The following is an 18419-nucleotide window of genomic DNA, read 5'->3' as shown; positions in this document are numbered from 1 at the left end:
TTCTTAGAGCCATATGATGTGTTTGTGATGATGAAAACATTTTTTCACTGTAGCTTTCCAGTCAGCAACATGTCATTGACGCCCAACTTGAAATCATCAAACGTGGTTCTCATGTTTCTGGTGACCAAATTGTATTGATGTCAAATCTCATGTACATAAAAATATCCTTAGCATTCTTTAATCATGGGTTCTCTCAGGATTTCTCTTTTGGTGATGCCACAAAGAACATAAAGAACTGGTGTTGTAAAACTCCTTTTCACTTTTCCGAATGAACCTATGGAGAATCAGCCTTCTGGATCTCTAAATTCATTCATGTCCTGATTTGATTTAAGCTTGATAGATGTGGTGGTCACCATGCATGAATGGTTGTTGTATGGAAAAGGCTAAGAGCTGCGTTAATATTCTGTAAAGTCGTGTTGAAACTATAGTAGCGACAGATCTTTTCCTCCATGTTGTGACGTAGATCTGAGTGAAACAGACTATTGGAAAATAAAAAATGTAGACATGGTACTTGGTTTTGTTGATTTGCTGGAGGCAGATCCAGTGTTGTGTACTCAAGACTCGGACTCGAGACCATATTTTAATGGTCTCGGTCTTGTCATGGACTCGAACATATTAGGACTCGGACTTATTCCCGAGTCCACTCGAGTCCCATTCAAAATATGTCATGATTATTACTGTGTTAATATTTCTTTAAATTGTTGTTTGATTGAAACGTCCAATGATTGCTGACTTTCTAGTGCGCAACTGCACATGACTTGAGACTATAACGTTCGGGCGCGCAAATGCAGCAGGACCCAGGTCAGATGTGATGTGGAGCCTCTTGCTCAACTATGTATTGAAAATGTCTGCCTTATCATCCATAATTCAGTTTGCATATAAGAGCCACACATAATTCGTGTGCAGTAATGTTATGTGTAAGAGCACTTACTGATTGTAATAATTGGAAGTCATAATTGTGATAAAATTACCTTTACACCACCTAGCCTACCATTACCATGTGGCCTTTTTACCATTACAGTACATGATTCCATAGTAAATTTGATTTACTGTTTGAGTATGGTGCCAATTTTATTGTTACTACCAAATATTTACATATTCTTGAAGATATCTTTAGGTGGGCAATTCCATGCAAAGGTCATCTTTACCATGAAAAAATAAAGTTTTAACCAAAAGAACAAAACCCTTTTTAAGTTGTCCATTTAGGTCTGTAATATACTGTATTAATGTGCTTCAACAAAAATTTTAAGAAAATTGCCTTGTTTATCCACCAGATATGAGGTGAGCAACAATGCTTAAATTACATTTTCAACCAGCCATATTTCATGCTTTCAAAAAAAGGTATCAAAGACCCCCCTTTTTAAACTTTATTTTAACAGTAAGCATTTTGCAGAAAGATGGAGGCATGCCTGAGAAATAAATATACTAATTTGGTCATAACAGCACTGCCTGTTGAATTTATAAGGGCTATAATAAAGAGGTCTTGACGCTTCAGTGCACTGTCACGTCCATAACGTTTTAAAGGTTTAGTTTATTTAATATGACAATTATAAATGCAAATAACTTGAAACTTTATTTACAAAGCTAAATTATGTTTATGCTTATTAGGATAGACAATTCATCTCACTACTTTGCTCTGAACAACCATAATAATGCGTTACGGACGTGACCGTTACGGACGGTTCATATTAAATCATGCATATGACTATTGTGATCTGTTTCAAGACAGAAATGATTTTGGCCACTTCATTTCAAGTTTTGTTTTGTAGAAAGACTTTATTTAAAGTGAATTTCTTTGTATAAATTGTATCTTAATTTTAAATCAAAGTTTCATCAACCAATTGCCTGGATTTAATAAATAAGCAAATATAGCATGGAGGTGCGATCACTTGCAACACGTAAACTTGAGCGCGTCTCATAACTGAACAGAATCATTTCAGACAGTCTTCTTAATGTGAAAACACAGCCATTATGCGTCAACAAAAGTGCCATGATGGTTTGATTGTTGATTTTCCAAACAGATTCTATGTATTTCAGAAGCGTCACATCCATAACAGGGGTTTTGTCACATCCATAACGTTGGTTTTTCCTCATAATACACTTCATAAAAATATATATATTTTAAACACTGATATTTTTATGTTCAGCTAAGACCCCTTCATCATGTGGATAGCAATATTTATATATTGGATTTAAAAGTTCACAGACTTTAAAGGAAATCGAACAGTTACCAAAAACTCTGTAATTTCCCGTCACATCCATAACGCATGCATATTTTCCTTTTTTGGGGGTGCTTAAATATATTTTAGAAAAACATATTTTAGAAAAACATATTTTGCCTGTCAATTCCCCAGATTGGGTGCTCTGAGAAAATGCATTTCCAATTCAAATAATGTAAGAAGTTTTTTTTTCCTGAGACATTTCACCTGTCATTATGAGTTCAAATGTCACATCCATAACGCTGGAATTACCCAGGTCTGGTTTCAGACCCAACCTTAGGTTATCCAACCTCTCTGGTCTCGGTCTCGACTCGGACTCAACTCTCTTTGGTCTCGGTCTCGACTCGGACTCGACTCTCTTTGGTCTCGGTCTCGACCCTCTATGGTCTTGGTCTCGACTCGGACTCGACTCTCTTTGGTCTCGGTCTCGACTCGGACTCGACCCTCTATAGTCTCGGTCTCGGGACTTGACCCTCTATAGTCTCGGTCTCGACTCGGACTCGACTCTCTTTGGTCTCGGTCTCGACTCGGACTCGACTCTCTTTGGTCTCGGTCTCGACTCGGACTCGACCCTCTATAGTCTCGGTCTCGGGACTTGACCCTCTATAGTCTCGGTCTCGACTCGGACTCGACTCTCTTTGGTCTCGGTCTCGACTCTCTTTTGGTCTCGGTCTCGACTCGGACTCGACTCTCTTTGGTCTCGGTCTCGACTCGGACTCGACTCTCTTTGGTCTCGGTCTCGACTCGGACTCGACCCTCTATAGTCTCGGTCTCGGGACTTGACCCTCTATAGTCTCGGTCTCGACTCGGACTCTACTCTCTTTGGTCTCGACTCGGACTCGACCCTCTATAGTCTCTGTCTCGACTCGGACTCGACTCTCTTTGGTCTTGGTGTCGACTCGGACTCGACCCTCTATAGTCTCGGTCTCGACTCAGACTTGACCCTCTCTCGTCTCGGTCTCGACTCCGACTCGACTCTCTTTGGTCTCGGTCTCGACTCGGACTTGACTCTCTATAGTCTCGGTCTCGGCTCGGACTCGACTCTCTTTGGTCTCGGTCTCGACTCGGACTCGACTCTCTTTGGTCTCGACTCGGACTCGACTCTCTTTGGTCCCGGTCTCGACCCTCTATGGTCTTGGTCTCGACTCGGACTTGACTCTCTTTGGTCTCGGTCTCGACTCGGACTCGACCCTCTCTGGTCTCGGTCTCGACTCGGACTCGACTCTCTTTGGTTTCGGTCTCGACCCTCTGTGGTATTGATCTCGACTCGGACTCGACTCTCTTTGGTCTCGGTCTCGACTCGGACTCGACCCTCTCTGGTCTCGGTCTCGACTCGGACTCGACTCTCTTTGGTCTCGGTCTCGACTCGGACTCGACCCTCTATAGTCTCGGTCTCGACTCGGACTCGAGTGAGCTGGTCTCGACTGCAGATCTGAATGCCATTTATGCAGGCAAGGAGGAGTCCGACACACATTACCAGAGAGAAGTCTGTCATTTCACCAGAAAGTTAAGTTATGACATTTAAATTAAAGCTGCTGTCCGTAGTTTTTTTGGGTTAAAAATTATCCAAAATAATAATAATTAAAAAAAACATAACCAGCCAGTGTTCAAAAATATCTGCTTGCTTTTGCCCGATTCAAAAGGGTTAGCTTGTAATAATGATTTTAATTCCAGTGGTACTGGTGGATTTCCGCGGGAAATTCGAGCATGTCTTTGCGTCATTACGTCACATCTGTACACATAAAGAAGGCGTCCCGGTCGGCTATATTGCGTGAGGATGTTGGAGGTGGACATTTTTAGCCTTTTCTCACAGCATTAAATAATTAAACTTATGGCGGATCCAGAAAGGTTCAAAAGACAATCACCAGTGACAACTGGACATTCACCACTTGTAAAACCCCAAATAATTCGGACTTCGGAGTGGGTAGAGAAAAAAGAGACTGCAACTGGCCCACGCGAAAACAAGGATAAACATCGGTTCAAAACGGACGCAGAGACGGCTTTTTTTCTTTTAGGACAGGTAAGACATTTCAATAGTTCAATCGTGTAACAGTAGCACACTTGTTCGCTTAATTCACACAGTTACGGAGTTTCCTGTCTTTATTCGTTTAGCTATTATGGTAAATATTTTGTGCTAGCTATGAGAGGGAGCAATTCACCTCTACTCCAAGCAAACCAAACCGGCCTCCTCCGAAATTATATATAGTTTTAAATATGCATCGGATTACAGATACGTGTTTTTTTTTTGTTTTTTGTTTTTTCTCAAAGAAAACCAGTAAAGAAACATTAATTTATTGGTATGACAATTAGAAATTAGACTGCACAGAAATAGAAACTGAACTACAGGGTAATCATAATAGACATTAAATGTAGTCACAATGCTGATGTTGATAATTTGAGAACAAAGTATAATTTGAAAGGTTTGACGCGATCGTTATATTTAATCAGCACGATTTACTGCAAGGCTTTCCCACCTTAGTTGATGTGGATGTTACTTACTTGTTCAGATGACATTTTCCGATGAAAATTCGTATGTTGTCATGGTCATACTGTAGGCCTACTTCCAAAAGTAGAATGTGTGATTCTGAATGCCAGTTTCCACATCGGCGCGGTGACTGACAGACTCGCAGTCTCAAAACATTGTGTTCATCCGCGCTGTTTCATGCCGATGTGCAACTCACGCAAAGTTAATAATTCCGCGAATAACTGCAATTACAGATTTCAAACAGAGATGGCGACAAAGAGGAAAAATGCCGGACTGCAGCTTTAACAATAGAATTAACCAAACAAACAAACAAACAAACAAACAAAACATTAAACATATGGATGAATCATTCACAGTAATTCCAATAACAGGCATTTAGAAAATAGATCGGGTTAATTTTCATTTCTTACCAACTTTAATAATGGATCAACACAGGAAGTAAATAATGGCAGATTTTTCATTTTTGGGTAAACAATCTCTTATGAATAAAAAAAAATACAGACACACAATCCCTTTACTTCCCTTTGAGATGTGGTGGCTGTTAGCGTTGCAGTGATTAACCACAGCACTGTCTCTGTACGAATCTGCCCTCTATATTTATATTCTGTCTGTTAGTCAGAGGATGTTACTGGAAACCGAGAAACCTCTGCTTCAACTTAAACCTTTTGTGTGACATGTTGTACCTTTGGTATCATTACACATGAATCATCAGTATTGGGTTGATTCTGGCAATACAATTACATTGCATGTGCATGACCCAACCAACAAAAGGTTTTATTTGTATTTTTTTTTTTTTTTTGAAATTCAAAACAATCAAGAACTATGGTTTACTACTTCCTTAAACCCACCAGCTCTCAAACATTTGGCTGCAATATGACTTTCAAAACCTGCAAACACTGGTGTTTTCCCATTACATTCCCATTAGCTTAGTTTCCCTTTCTTTTGTTTAGTTTTTGGTAAATATATATTCACTGTTACTGTTTTAGGCTGTAAGACTAATAAAATAAAAAAGTCGTCTGCAAGGCATTGTACATTTTATCCAATGTTCGTAATTTTTGCAATAGTCCTTTCTCAATTTGATTGAGAAACTTGAGTGTTGCACCATTCTGGTTTCCCCAGAAGCCACATTGAGAAGTTATTATCCGTCACCACCACTCTCACCTTACCGTTAGATGCACTGTAGAATGAAATAAGAAAAGATCTGAATATCATGTCCAAAAGTCTTTCCAAAGATGTTCTTGAATCTGGACATAGTGTGTAGTCTTCTGTAATGGCACGTGGCAGTGTTGTTGTTAACTAAATCATTTTTGTTAATAAAACACAATAAAATATAAATATTAGACCTATGTGAAAAAAGTTAGTTGAAGTACTTAAATTAGTCAAACTAAAGCTGCAATAAAAATAAATTAAAGCTAACAGAAATTGAAAAATAAAAACTAATAAAAATGACAAAAGCACATAACAAAATTACTACAATTGAGCTGAAAATACTATAATAGTATATAAATTATACTAAAATGACACTGGCACATGATCTCTATAGACTGGCTATATAATGCTATGATCATACTATGTTTAATTTGGTGCACTTAGAATGGGTTTGAGTCGTGGCCTTCCCGGGTGATGTGGGTTTGTCAACTTGTCATACCCCGTTTTCTCACTCCTGCTATTTCACAGAGAAACGTCTTTGCCAAGATCAGGCTCATACAGTCACTTTCATCCTCTGATACCATTAGCAACAAATGTAAAGCACATGACTTCAGAACTGCACACTAAATCAAAAGACTTTACTTTGGAAGATTAAAGTTATGCAATAGCATTACAAGATCATGTGTCATTTTAGTCAATAGTTTCCTAGTTCTCATGTCAAACGTGAAAACGTTATTCATTTATTATTATTCATATTTTTTGTTATTATTATGTTACCATTTTGTAATTTATTATGAACATGCATTTTTTTCCCTAAATGGAATATTGGAACATTTGTACTGTTAAATTGAAAGGTTTCAGATTGTCTGCTAAAGCCAAGCTCAAACTCTACATACTAGGATGCCATCTGCTGGTAATGCAGGTATTTATATATTCAAATTTTGGCCTGTAGCCACAAAGATATTTGTTTTGGCATGCTACAGCCCTGCACTACCATTTGTCTCCAAAAGGTGGCGTTAGCTGCTCACACTTGATTCTGCACTCTTGATTTTGTGGATGAAATCCATTGAGGCCATAGTTTAAAATAAATGCTGCCTTTTGACACAGTTCTCCATTGTAGAGTTTGGTAGGGGTCAGACCCATGGCGAGACATAGCATATAAACACCCATTAACACTGACAGATGGTCAGAAAGATACGTCCCCTTTCAACCTGACCAAGAACAGTTGGTCAAAGTTTACTTTTCCTTGCTGTCTGACACCAACATTAAGAGTGATTAATACAGAGTAACTCTGAGGTTTCATATTTGTAACTACAACTGTTAGAAACTAGTCCAAATTCACCTTAGCCTAATCGTTTTTTTCTTTCTCTAATCAGTACAAAAGCACAGGATTTTACCATAAATGGAGACCTTATAACAGATGTGTCAGAGATATCAACACAAGGTTGTGTTACTCTATAACCTGGTCTTATCCTTTTTGAGGTGCTGCTTTATTTGGTAGTGACTGTTTATCTTTATATAGTAGCATAAAAAGGTTGTCACTGCATTTATGACATTTGAGGAATTTAACAGCAACAGTTTTAAATGCTTAATAGATTCCCCAATTGTTTGTGGGAGTACTAAAAAGGTGCTAGGCACGTCTTTTCTTGATGGGAGTCATAAAGAACTTAATGATTCTGGTTAAATCCTCTATGCATTTACCAGATGCTCGTTCTGGGAATCTTGTTTGCTCTGGGAATTAAACCTGCCACTATGGGCATAATTTTCACTTCTGCACAGGAATCTGCCAAAATGATCTTCCTGTTGGGAAGGTGGCGAGAGCATTTTTTTCCTCCCGAGATTAGAGATGGGCAAGACTCAAGAAAGTGGCTCCCATGAGGCAACTGATGAATGGAAGCCATTGATCCAGCAAGGTGTTTCATGCTGTAAAACGAGAAAGTGGCCATTGCTGTGAGCAGCCTCAGGTGATTGTGATGAGGAAACAAAGCTCTGTGAGAGTCCAAGGGGAAGTTCACTGTCAGGGGGAACAAAGCAGGGATTATGAGAAGTTTGGGAAGCTTCCTCAAAGACGTGAGGGGGGACTTGTGAAGGGAGTTTTGTGAGAGGTTCTGTGTGGGAGAAGCTCACACTAGGGGTGGCCGTAGGGCCCCAAACTGTTTTGTCCCACTGTTCTTCTTTGAGGAGAATGGAGTGTGCAGGTGGCATGCAGCTATACAAGTGTCCTCTATGTTCGGAAAACCATCTCACTTACTCTTCCTGCTTTGTGAGCCCCAACTGGACTTGATGTTAGAACTGAAGCTAGTCTTCATTTTAGATTCAAAGGCTTTTGATAACCAGGAACAAGTGTGACAAGGAAACCAAACCCATTATTGACCTGGGAATGTCCTGGGTTCTCATGTCCTAAAATGATCACTTCTAATGGTCTCAAAGTCTAATGGTCTTTTTTGTAATAAATGTAGGGAAATCCTGTAGGGAAACACTGGGATACAGCAAAGACATTTAGCATGTTTTATATGCTGTCAGGATTCTCTCTATCCTAGTGTGAGGGAATCTTTCATATTGTGTGAGTTTTTGGGGAACTCCTTTAACATTGTAGGTGTTTGTCCCCTATTCCTATCAAATTGCAAAGGTTTTCTTGTCATGCCCCTTGCTGGACATTTTTGGTACTACATTCCACACCATTGATCTTCACTTTAGAAACACTTTCTTTTTCCTCTTCTCTGAAGTCTCTTTCCGTGTGTTTTCTTCTCCCGCAGTCACATGCTCCATGTGCAGTTGTCCTTGACTAACTCTGCGCACCTGGAACCAAAGTATGTTTCGGCCACATTCTTTTTCCCTTAATCATATAAGGCATAAAATGATTGTAACCTCTTGAGTTGTGCCTGAATCCAGATCAGAAGGTTACATGTGTAAATAATATATCGGGGTCAAATTATTTGATAAATTCTAGAGATCCCTGACATGACCTTTTCCAAGGACTCGGTTTTGCCGGTCAGGTCAGGTGCACCTTTGTGTCATCATGTTCTGAGCTTCTGCCTGGTCTAAAATATTTCAACGCCACACAATTCTGATTCTGAGAGACATGAGGCGCTGTCTTCTGTGCCTCTGGTCTCCTCTTCAGCCATGTTACAAATTTCGGTTTTGAAAATTTTACAAATGTTAATGTGAAATAGTAGTATGCAAATGCATTTCCATCAGTCAGCGTATTCCTTCAGCAATATCAATTCTTTACTATAGTGCTATGCTTGTGGTTAATGAGGCGAACATCACTATTTTAGTATTGCTCATACTCGGTCACGTTTATCAGTGTTCAGCTAATTTTAATGGTGCAAAATTCAGTCATTTTAATTGGAATCTTTGAGATTGGAAAGTTTGCACGAAGGCAATAGATTTCCCCATGCATATTTTTCATCAGGTTCAGTTGGTCATACACTTTTTTTCCCCCCAAAATGTATGGCACCTTTGGGGCTAAGGAACTAAACAAACCATGCAAGAATTTTCCACCTCAAAAAACAAAAAACAAAACAAGCAATCGCAACTTTGTTTTGCAAGTGCAACCATATTATTAGTAATTGCGACCTAATATCTCACAAATGTGATGATGTTTCTCATAACTCTGACTTTATTTCTCACAATGTGACTTTTATCTCACAATTACTTTTTTCATTTCTTACTCCAAGATGGAAATGGGCTTCCAGAACGAACCCCTAACCCTAAGTAATAAAACGTAAATATATCAAAACATGTTGTTGAGGAGAGATGTGGACATGAAAAAAGATAATATGTAGACTTCCCATAAAAATCCCATAAATTAGCATTGAAGGAGGGTCCGGAGTTTGGTAATTTAGGGATCAGAATATCATAGAGACACCTTTTTTATTTGGGCCTGTAAACATCCACCCAGAAATACCCTTGCAACATCTCAGTATTGTAGCAGTGGCACCACTCCGATTTTCAGAAAATGTAAACATTTAGTTTTAGTAAACAATTGTATTTATGAGATCCTGTCACGCAGTTGTTTTCCCCCCATATTAAAATGCCCAAACCTGACAATCCTGTAGGCTTTATTCCATTAGTGAAAACCTTTGATGCTGTGAAGCCATGTGAGCAATATATCATATGGGTGTCATCATGTGCTGATGAGTTCATGGAAATGATCTTTGATCCCATGATGACACATCCGTTCATGTGACATGCAGAAACTCTGGAGGCGTTCATGTGTGGAATTCTTTCCTTTTTTGTAAAGGGAGGCCGGCTCGACAGGGTTACATTTTAACCATAGCATGCATTGTCTTTTATCAGAATATTTTTTTCCTTTCTAAGTATTATCACTTTGCTGTACAAAAGTGAATGTTTGTGTGCTCATTGGTATAGGTTCATGTGTATTTAAAAAAGAATGGATTATGCAAATATATGCAAAACATACCTTGCACGTCAGACTCTTTTGGTCCCAATTAATTTCTCATTTCAAGTCTTAGCTTGTTTCGTGCGTTCAGAAGCTGCTCTAGCTTGCACACTGCATTGATGTTCCTCTTCATTCCCCATGTTCTCTTCGTGGTCTTTATGGAAATATTTGACATTTCACACACAACCCTCTCCTGTAAGCTACACCGTTCAGACATCTGTAGATCTGTAGAGTCACAAGGGAGCACTGTTGTGACTGGGGCGTTATTCATTAATTGTGCTTGATGGGATTGGGACAAACTCTTAACCTCAAGTATTACATTTTGGCTAGGAACCTGCAAAATATTACTTTACCTAGTGTTTTATCTAAATTATTTGCCTAGTGACTTTAAAATGTGCAAAAATCACGTATGCTTACATTGAAGGAGAGACGAGAGCAGGACTCAGATTAAAATATCGAATTCAACTAATTTAAACCTTTTAGTAATTTAAAAATGTTTTTTTTTTTAAATCTTCTTTAGTGGAAGTTGAGAATTTTGTGTGCGTTCATTTAGTCTGATATCATCATTTGAGATGGCTTATCTTACATCTTTAGAGTGTACCATGTTTTTCCTGAATGATCCATTGTAATCCGCACGAGCCTTTGTGAAACGGTCATTCAAGGTTATTAATTGTGAGGTCTGTATCATAAGCGTTCAGTCGCCTAATATTAACATCGGAGTTTGTTGTAATAATAGTGTTTCCATTTATTTCACTAAAAATATTATTGTTTATTGTTTCGCATAGTGAAGCCCAATTGTAATATTGAATCAAGGGAAACTTGTATGAAGTAAACTGTCACTTTATAAAACCTGTTGGAACCATAATGAACAAAGTTTCTCTCTTTTTTTCAATCAAGCATGAATATTCTTACAAAACAAGTGACATGTACACTGCCCGGCCAAAAAAAAAAGAAAAAAAGTCACTGTTTGGATTTAAATAGGCAAATGCTTTAGAGCCGTTGATATGACTGGGTCATTATTGCAGTGATTATTATGTTTATAGCATGTTATATGTTTGGCAACCTTTCTTCTTACCCTAATTGATGGAGTGTTTAGCTTTTCATTTCTTAAACAACCATGTAGGACGACACATCATGGCCATATTCCAGGATGACAATGTCAAGATTCATCAGGCTCAAATTGTGAAAGAATGATTGGGAGGTCTTGAGACCTCTGAGTCCAGACCTTACATTCAATGAAAGTCTTGGGATGTGCTGGAGGAGACTTTACAGACTGCACCTCTTGATGGACATGCCATCACAACATTTATTTCCATCAAGTGGTGCATACATTTTTTTGATGCTGTTGAACAAGCATCTGTAATTCGTTCACTCAATTAATTTGGCTCCTATATGTTTCATTTTAGGAGCCATTGACTCTCTACTCATGTTTTTCTAGTCTGGAGCCCTGGACTGGAGTCTTAAGCCTTGTTTATACTCGACGCGTCCGCAAGAGCGCGAAGTGCGCGCGGCAAAAATGACGTCATTGCGGTGTGGGCGGTCGTGCGCGTTGGGTGCGCAAGACCCCATTTCGCCTGGCGGTGTGCACGGCACTTTTTGTAACATCGCGCGCGGCGCCGCATCCGAAGATGAACGACTTCGAGCCGAATCAGGCCGAACTGTTACGTCTGTACCAGCATGTTTATGATCCTTCTATACACAGAGACATTTGCATTGATGGGCGATCATAAAAGCCTCTCATTTTGTGAATAGGAACACATTTGCATTAAGCACCCAGTTTGCACTTGTCTAAAATAACTGCTTACATTTATAAAATAAGCCTACAATAGCAGAAGTAAGCCCTGCTGATTAAATTAAGGTTTAAACACTCTTCAATAAGGCTTCAGTTGTTTAACGAGTTTGTACAAGAAAGTACAATACACCTACTGCATTTATTACTCTTTTAATATGAATCAGCTATTAATAAACTACTAATAAACGGCAAACTACTTCTTCACTGCTGATTCCTGGTGGTTTAGAGGAGAATTACTCCGAGTCGCCCCCTGTCGTTTCACAGAATAGCACAACGGCGAGCGCGTCAAGTATAAACGCCTCGTCCGTTTGGAGAGGTGCGCGCGCAGTCAGCGGAGACTCGCGCTCGTGCGGACGCGTCGAGTATAAACAAGGCTTTATAGGGAGCAGAATATCATAAAGACATGGGGGTGAGGCAATCAACTACTTTTGCTAAAACACCCTGGAAACCACCCAGAAACACCCTTGCAACTGCATAACAACTAAAAACCACCTTATAAAGCAACTGCAAAGCAACACTCTGAACTAATATGCAACTTCTACCAATACATGAATTAATTTGAACCAATTGTCATTTAGATATTTTCATTACAGGAAATTCGGTCATAATTTGCTTACCTTCATGTCGTTCCAAACCTGTATTACTTTTAGTCTTCTGCTGAACTCAAAAGAAAATATTATAAAGAACATTAGGGTGTAAACGAAATAGCAAAATTGCAACAACAACAAAAAAAACCTTATTCAAAATACATTTTTTGTTTTCCACAGAAGAAAGTCACAGGTTTGGAACAATCTAATTGGTTAGTAAATAATTTTTGGGGGGTGAGTGACCCCTTTAAGATTATCTTATTAAAGATCACTTGTTTTCCATAATCTCAGCAAGTTTTTCTTTCTCTCGTTCTACATTTCTGCTTGTTTTCTTGTCTCAATTTTTCTATAGTGGAGCCCCTCGGCACAAAGCCTCCCTGTAAAAACCCAAACCAGTCACTGCTGTGTGACATTACAGTGTTTTCCCTGTTATTGAGCCATCCAGCATATTAACTGGGAGGAGCCGAGCGCAGACCTTTGGCCTCGGATAGCGATATATAATCTGATGTACTCACACACAGTGGAGCTGCCAGTGACCAGGGCTTCATAAAGACTGCTTTGTTTTAGGGCTGTAGTCTAAACGCAGAGCTCTGTTGGGGTGAGTTTGTTGTTCGAAGTTGAATAGTTGTGCATTTCTCAGCTGCTGAGATGAATGGGGGCATTTAGAGGGGGGTGGCAGGCAGAGAACACAATGGACGGGAGTTTTATTGCACCTCTGTTGCACCAGCATATTTGGCAGTATGCCCATACAATACACGCACAACCTCTCGTTCACAGCTGCATCTCTCTCTCTCTCTCTCTTTCTCATGTAATTCCCTCTTAAACCACATAGAAAGAACAAGAATACGATTCTTTCGCTTTCCAACTGTTCCCTCCCCCAGAATTTTCGTGGGTTGCTTGACTTTGGGAACTACCTCTGCACCAGTTCATCCCCTCACGACAAAGCTATTTGTTTTCCAATGGGTGAAACCTTTACACACAGCTCCTGGTAATCAGGCCCACACACATGCTGACGTAGGTGAGACATTATCTCCAAGAGCTGGTGTTTGTTTAGGCCCCAGGTGTTGACTGATAATGGCCCATTATGTAGCCCTGGCCCTGTGTTGTTCAGGGTGGATTGGCTCTTTTTTTTTTTTGAGGATTTATTCACATATTCCCATCTGCTGGGAGTCACTGCACAGTGGCTATTTTTGATTTAGTCATTAATACTGCATGATGCTTGGGCAAGTGCATGACATCACCTTTGTGCTTTACGCTGCTGGCTGCAAATCAGATTATAGTTGTTAAATACTAAAGCAAACTGGCCACATTGATTGTGCTGCAATGCTTTTAATGGTTTAATGCTCCCAATTAGTTAGCAGAGATCCTTTATTGAATATGATGTTTGTTTTGTCTTTGCATTAAACCAGGAATGCACACACAGTGCTTTGGGACCATATTGTACATAGGTTGATATATTTATTAATTTATTGGAATCAGTCATTTTAGTAATTTAATACAATGGGTTCATGCTCATTTTTCTCTATTTTTAGATACTTTTTTTGTTGTCATCTAGGCTAATGCTCACTTAAAGTTAATCTTTAAAAACTTATACTTTTAAAAACACTGTTAAATATAATACTTAGCCAATCCTGTTATGAAATTATTAATACTTTTATGTAGTAACATAACATAAGTGACAGGAAAATAATTTATAATGTTACAAAATGTTTCTATTTGAAATGAATCCTGTTCTTTTGAACTTTATATTCATCAAATAATGGCCAAAAAGTATCACGACACACACACACACACACACACACACACACACACACACACACACACACACACACACACACACACACACACACACACACACAATAAATCACATTTTAAAACATGTTAAAATAAGTTATATTAACCTGTAATAATATTTCTTTTTACTGTATTTTTGATCAAGTAAATTCAGCATCAAACACATTAAAACGTCTTACCGACCCAAACATGTAAGCAGTAATGCATTTAGTCCAAAACATACAGATTTTTGATAAGCTAGGCTATTTATCAGTTATTGGCCATAGGATGAAAATAATTGAGCTTATTGTTATTGGTCAGATTTTTACTTCGTATATCCATATCTTAAATGAAGAGAGGATTACAATTAGGTATAACATCAATGTTTAGGCAAAGTTCTTTCTAACTACTCAAAACGGTCTCGTTCTGGACAAATTCTGAATTCTGCTGCACTGAATGTTTATTAGATATGTGCATACTTTTATTCCTCGGTAGAGTTTTGAGTAATTTCTGTCTGTAGTGTACTTTTGATAGATGTGGTTATATGAAAAATTGTCTAGGCTGTTGCGATCTGTAGAATAACTTTTTTGGCTTCTGTTTGTCAGCTCTCGAAACCACTTCACATTTGACTGTGCATGCAGATCTCTGTTTCTATAGAACTGGACCCTGGGGGGTTAACAGACCGCTTTCTGTAGAAGTGACCTCTGCCCTACCTAAGAACATTTCCATAAAGTTGTTCGAAGACCCTGGAGGAAGAGAGATGGTTGTAAGATATTAGGCTGGTTATCTTTACATCTCTCAGCCTGTCAATCATTCATCATGAAATGACCATTTCATAGTGTAAAACCCAGATGCAACAGATGTTCTCCAGATGCAGATTTGTTACATAAACTTACGTAAATTTTTTTAAACAGTATCATTAATATTTTTTGAAAATCTCAATTTAAATTGCATGCCAGCTTTAAGACATCTAAGGGCCTCTTGTTTGAGAAGCCTTAAACGCAGGGCCGGCTTTAGCCCTTTGGTTGCCCTAGGCGAGATTGATTTTTGCGCCCCCCCCCCCCCCCCCCCCCCCCTCTCCTTTAAAAATAATGAGTATTTATTTAACTAAACAAAAATGCTCTTACAGTCACTCCAAAACTTCAACAAGCAAATTATGACTTGAACTGTAATAAATTGTTTATACAAATGCTAAAAAAGAACGTTCAAGGATATTTCAATCATCCTACATAGTTGCATTGTTTAAATACATATTATCTGACCATGTAACTTGTAGTAGATAAATTACAATTACTACCACCACTACTATTATTACTAATCCATTAGGCTGCTACAAGGCAAGGCATGATCCCCCGTAAGAAAATTTTGTGCATTTTAATGTTAACTTCATCAATCTGGTGCACTTTGAGAGTTCAAAATTAAAAGCTCCAACCCATATTCAGTGTTCAAATTAAACAAAGAAAAATTCAAACCTCTTTTAGTTAGTGTCTGTCTACATTACATAATAATAGTTATAATATTAATCCCATGATAATACTCATTGTAAAACAATGCACTGAAAAATAAAGGAAACTTTCATAAGTTTTGTACTAATTTCTATACTAATAGAAAGAGTATTTTTCTGTACTTCACATTAAAGATGTGATTGGGCCAGCCCAGTGTCAATCAAGAAACCAACCAATGGGCCGCTGATCTACGCGTTTCATGCGGTGTCAGAAAAAAAACTTTTTTTTTTACCAATGCATTACACCAGCACTAACCCAGCGCCGCCGATTAAACAAAACAAAACGAATGAGCTATTTCTATTTTAGCCCCCGGCCGCTTTTTTGCTGTATCTATCTTTTTCGACGACAACTCACTACTCGTGCCTGTTCGCTCAGCGCTCACGGCGCCCGCGCCCGCTCGCGATATTATTGGAGGGGGGTCCCCTGTCAAAATTCTATGATGAAATCTTATGAGGGCGCCTACTCCGCTACACATACCGGTATACCCACTTTTTGCGCCACTGGCAGGCTTATGTAATTGCTCCACTCGTTGCAGTGTTAATTAAGTACAATAAAAGCGGAAAGTTCCTTACGCGGCTCTGGCGCCCCCCCTAGGGTTTAAGGCGCTTGCGCCCTTAGCATTTGCCTATACTGCCTATGCCACGGGCCGGCCCTGCTTAAACGTGTGCAAATAATGCAGCCAAAAGTCTTTCAAACTTTGTTAGATAATTTCAGCCCTGCTTTTTTTTCCCTCGAAATGTAAAATTAACTTAATTCAATGCATTCAATGCAGAAATAACTGATATTGATGACGTTGTTGTAATATTTGTATATTAAATTGCCGTTGGACTTTTTTCTTAAATCTGTTTGCACACTAAATAATATTTTTGTGTTTCATACAATGTTTTTTTTTTTTGCATATTGAATTAGCAAGTTTAATGCATAAAACCTGAGCTTACCTAAAATTCTTTTGCTGCCTTCAGGTGATCTCAAGTCTAAATGTGCTGAATAGTCACAATAGTACATGCTGAGTGAGAATGAGCTGCATTTCTACAGTGTGTTGATCAGGGCGTGCTGGTGTCACCGGGAGATCATGTGACTAAGCGAGCATTTAGCAGGAACAGCTGATAACATCTGCTGAATAAACTGTGTAGTGGCAGCAGTTGATGACCTCAGGGCTAATAGGTCACCACTCAGACAGGGACATGTTTTGTGCTCTCTCCAAAAGTGTACCACCCATACACGCATCCATACACCCCCCCGTATATGCAGAACATAAAGCCATCAGCACCTTTTCTGTGACTCAGACAAAGAGACGCACACTTATCTGTGTCTTGCAGTGTATACTTTGTATCTTCCGTTACTATATTTAGCCTAAACTTTCCAGTATTTTATTTACACCATAATAAATGATTTCCGAATGTTCCTCTCTGACTTCATGGGTAATATCAATGGAAAATTACCTTGTTAGACAATGCCATATAAACATTAATTGGAACAGCTATGATTTCTCATGCTAGTAAAGTGACACAGTCTGTCGACCGGGGTCTGGATATTCTGGAGGAGCATTTGTGATTATGTCAGCTTTCCCGATAGAGAGCACTGTAACACTGTTCCGGTTTTGTAAGTGTGTGACATCATGCCACTGCCAAACTTCCTCAAGCCAGGTAAAGTAGGACATGTCCCATCTGAAAAAAAAAAAAAGTTCTAGTAACCTAAAACTCCAGACTATATCTGCAATATTTCCTCTTCCTTTACCCAGAAGTCAGTGAAAATAAACCTTTTGTATTTTGTTAGTATTTATGAGTGACAATAGATGCTGTTGACTACCTTCACTCGAGAAGTATTCCAGTCTTTAGGGAATGCAGGAAACTGGAAACCCATTTTATGTAAGACGTTACAGGAACTTTTGAATTATTTATGTAATTATGCTGGTTAAATTCACCTGACCTGATTACAGATGCATTTCTTTCTTCTTGCATTTAAAATTGACTGAGAACAGAATGCAGAGATATATTTTTATAAACTGAAATAATCTTAATGTTAAACATGAAAAATAAAAAAAAACAAATAAGAGGAAATCTTAACTTGTTGACCATCATGACCAACCCCTGCTTTGAATGAAGAAGCTATTCTTTCATTTCAAAAAGATTCTAGTCTTTCAGGTTCGAGTTGTATGAGAGGGATACAATGTATTTCAAAATGAAAGCAAGGAATGACAGAAATGCATATATAACAGATCTGACATTATAATGAATTCAATTGTGGTTGCTATTAGCCACTCAAATTATTCGCTCAGGGAATAATTTGTTTTCCACAGAACAAGCATTTGAGAAGGTTTTGACATTCACTCCAATGGTGAACGTCCCTGTTAACTGATGACACTACAGTCAGATGTTTTTATATTAGGAAGACTGTTTTCGTTTGCATCCATTTTGTGCTTTTTTTATTGTGAAATTGCTCTAGATTTCATTTGTAACTATAGGCCTGGGTGTTGATTTGACAAGTTTGGAGGAAGGATTTGT

The sequence above is a fragment of the Rhinichthys klamathensis genome, unplaced genomic scaffold, assembly GCF_029890125.1.
Source record: "Rhinichthys klamathensis goyatoka isolate OS25496 unplaced genomic scaffold, OSU_Roscu_1.1 h1tg000178l_1, whole genome shotgun sequence".
Classification (NCBI taxonomy): Eukaryota; Metazoa; Chordata; class Actinopteri; order Cypriniformes; family Leuciscidae; genus Rhinichthys; species Rhinichthys klamathensis.
The sequence above is the reverse complement of the archived record's forward strand: the minus strand, read 5'-3'. Positions refer to the sequence as shown.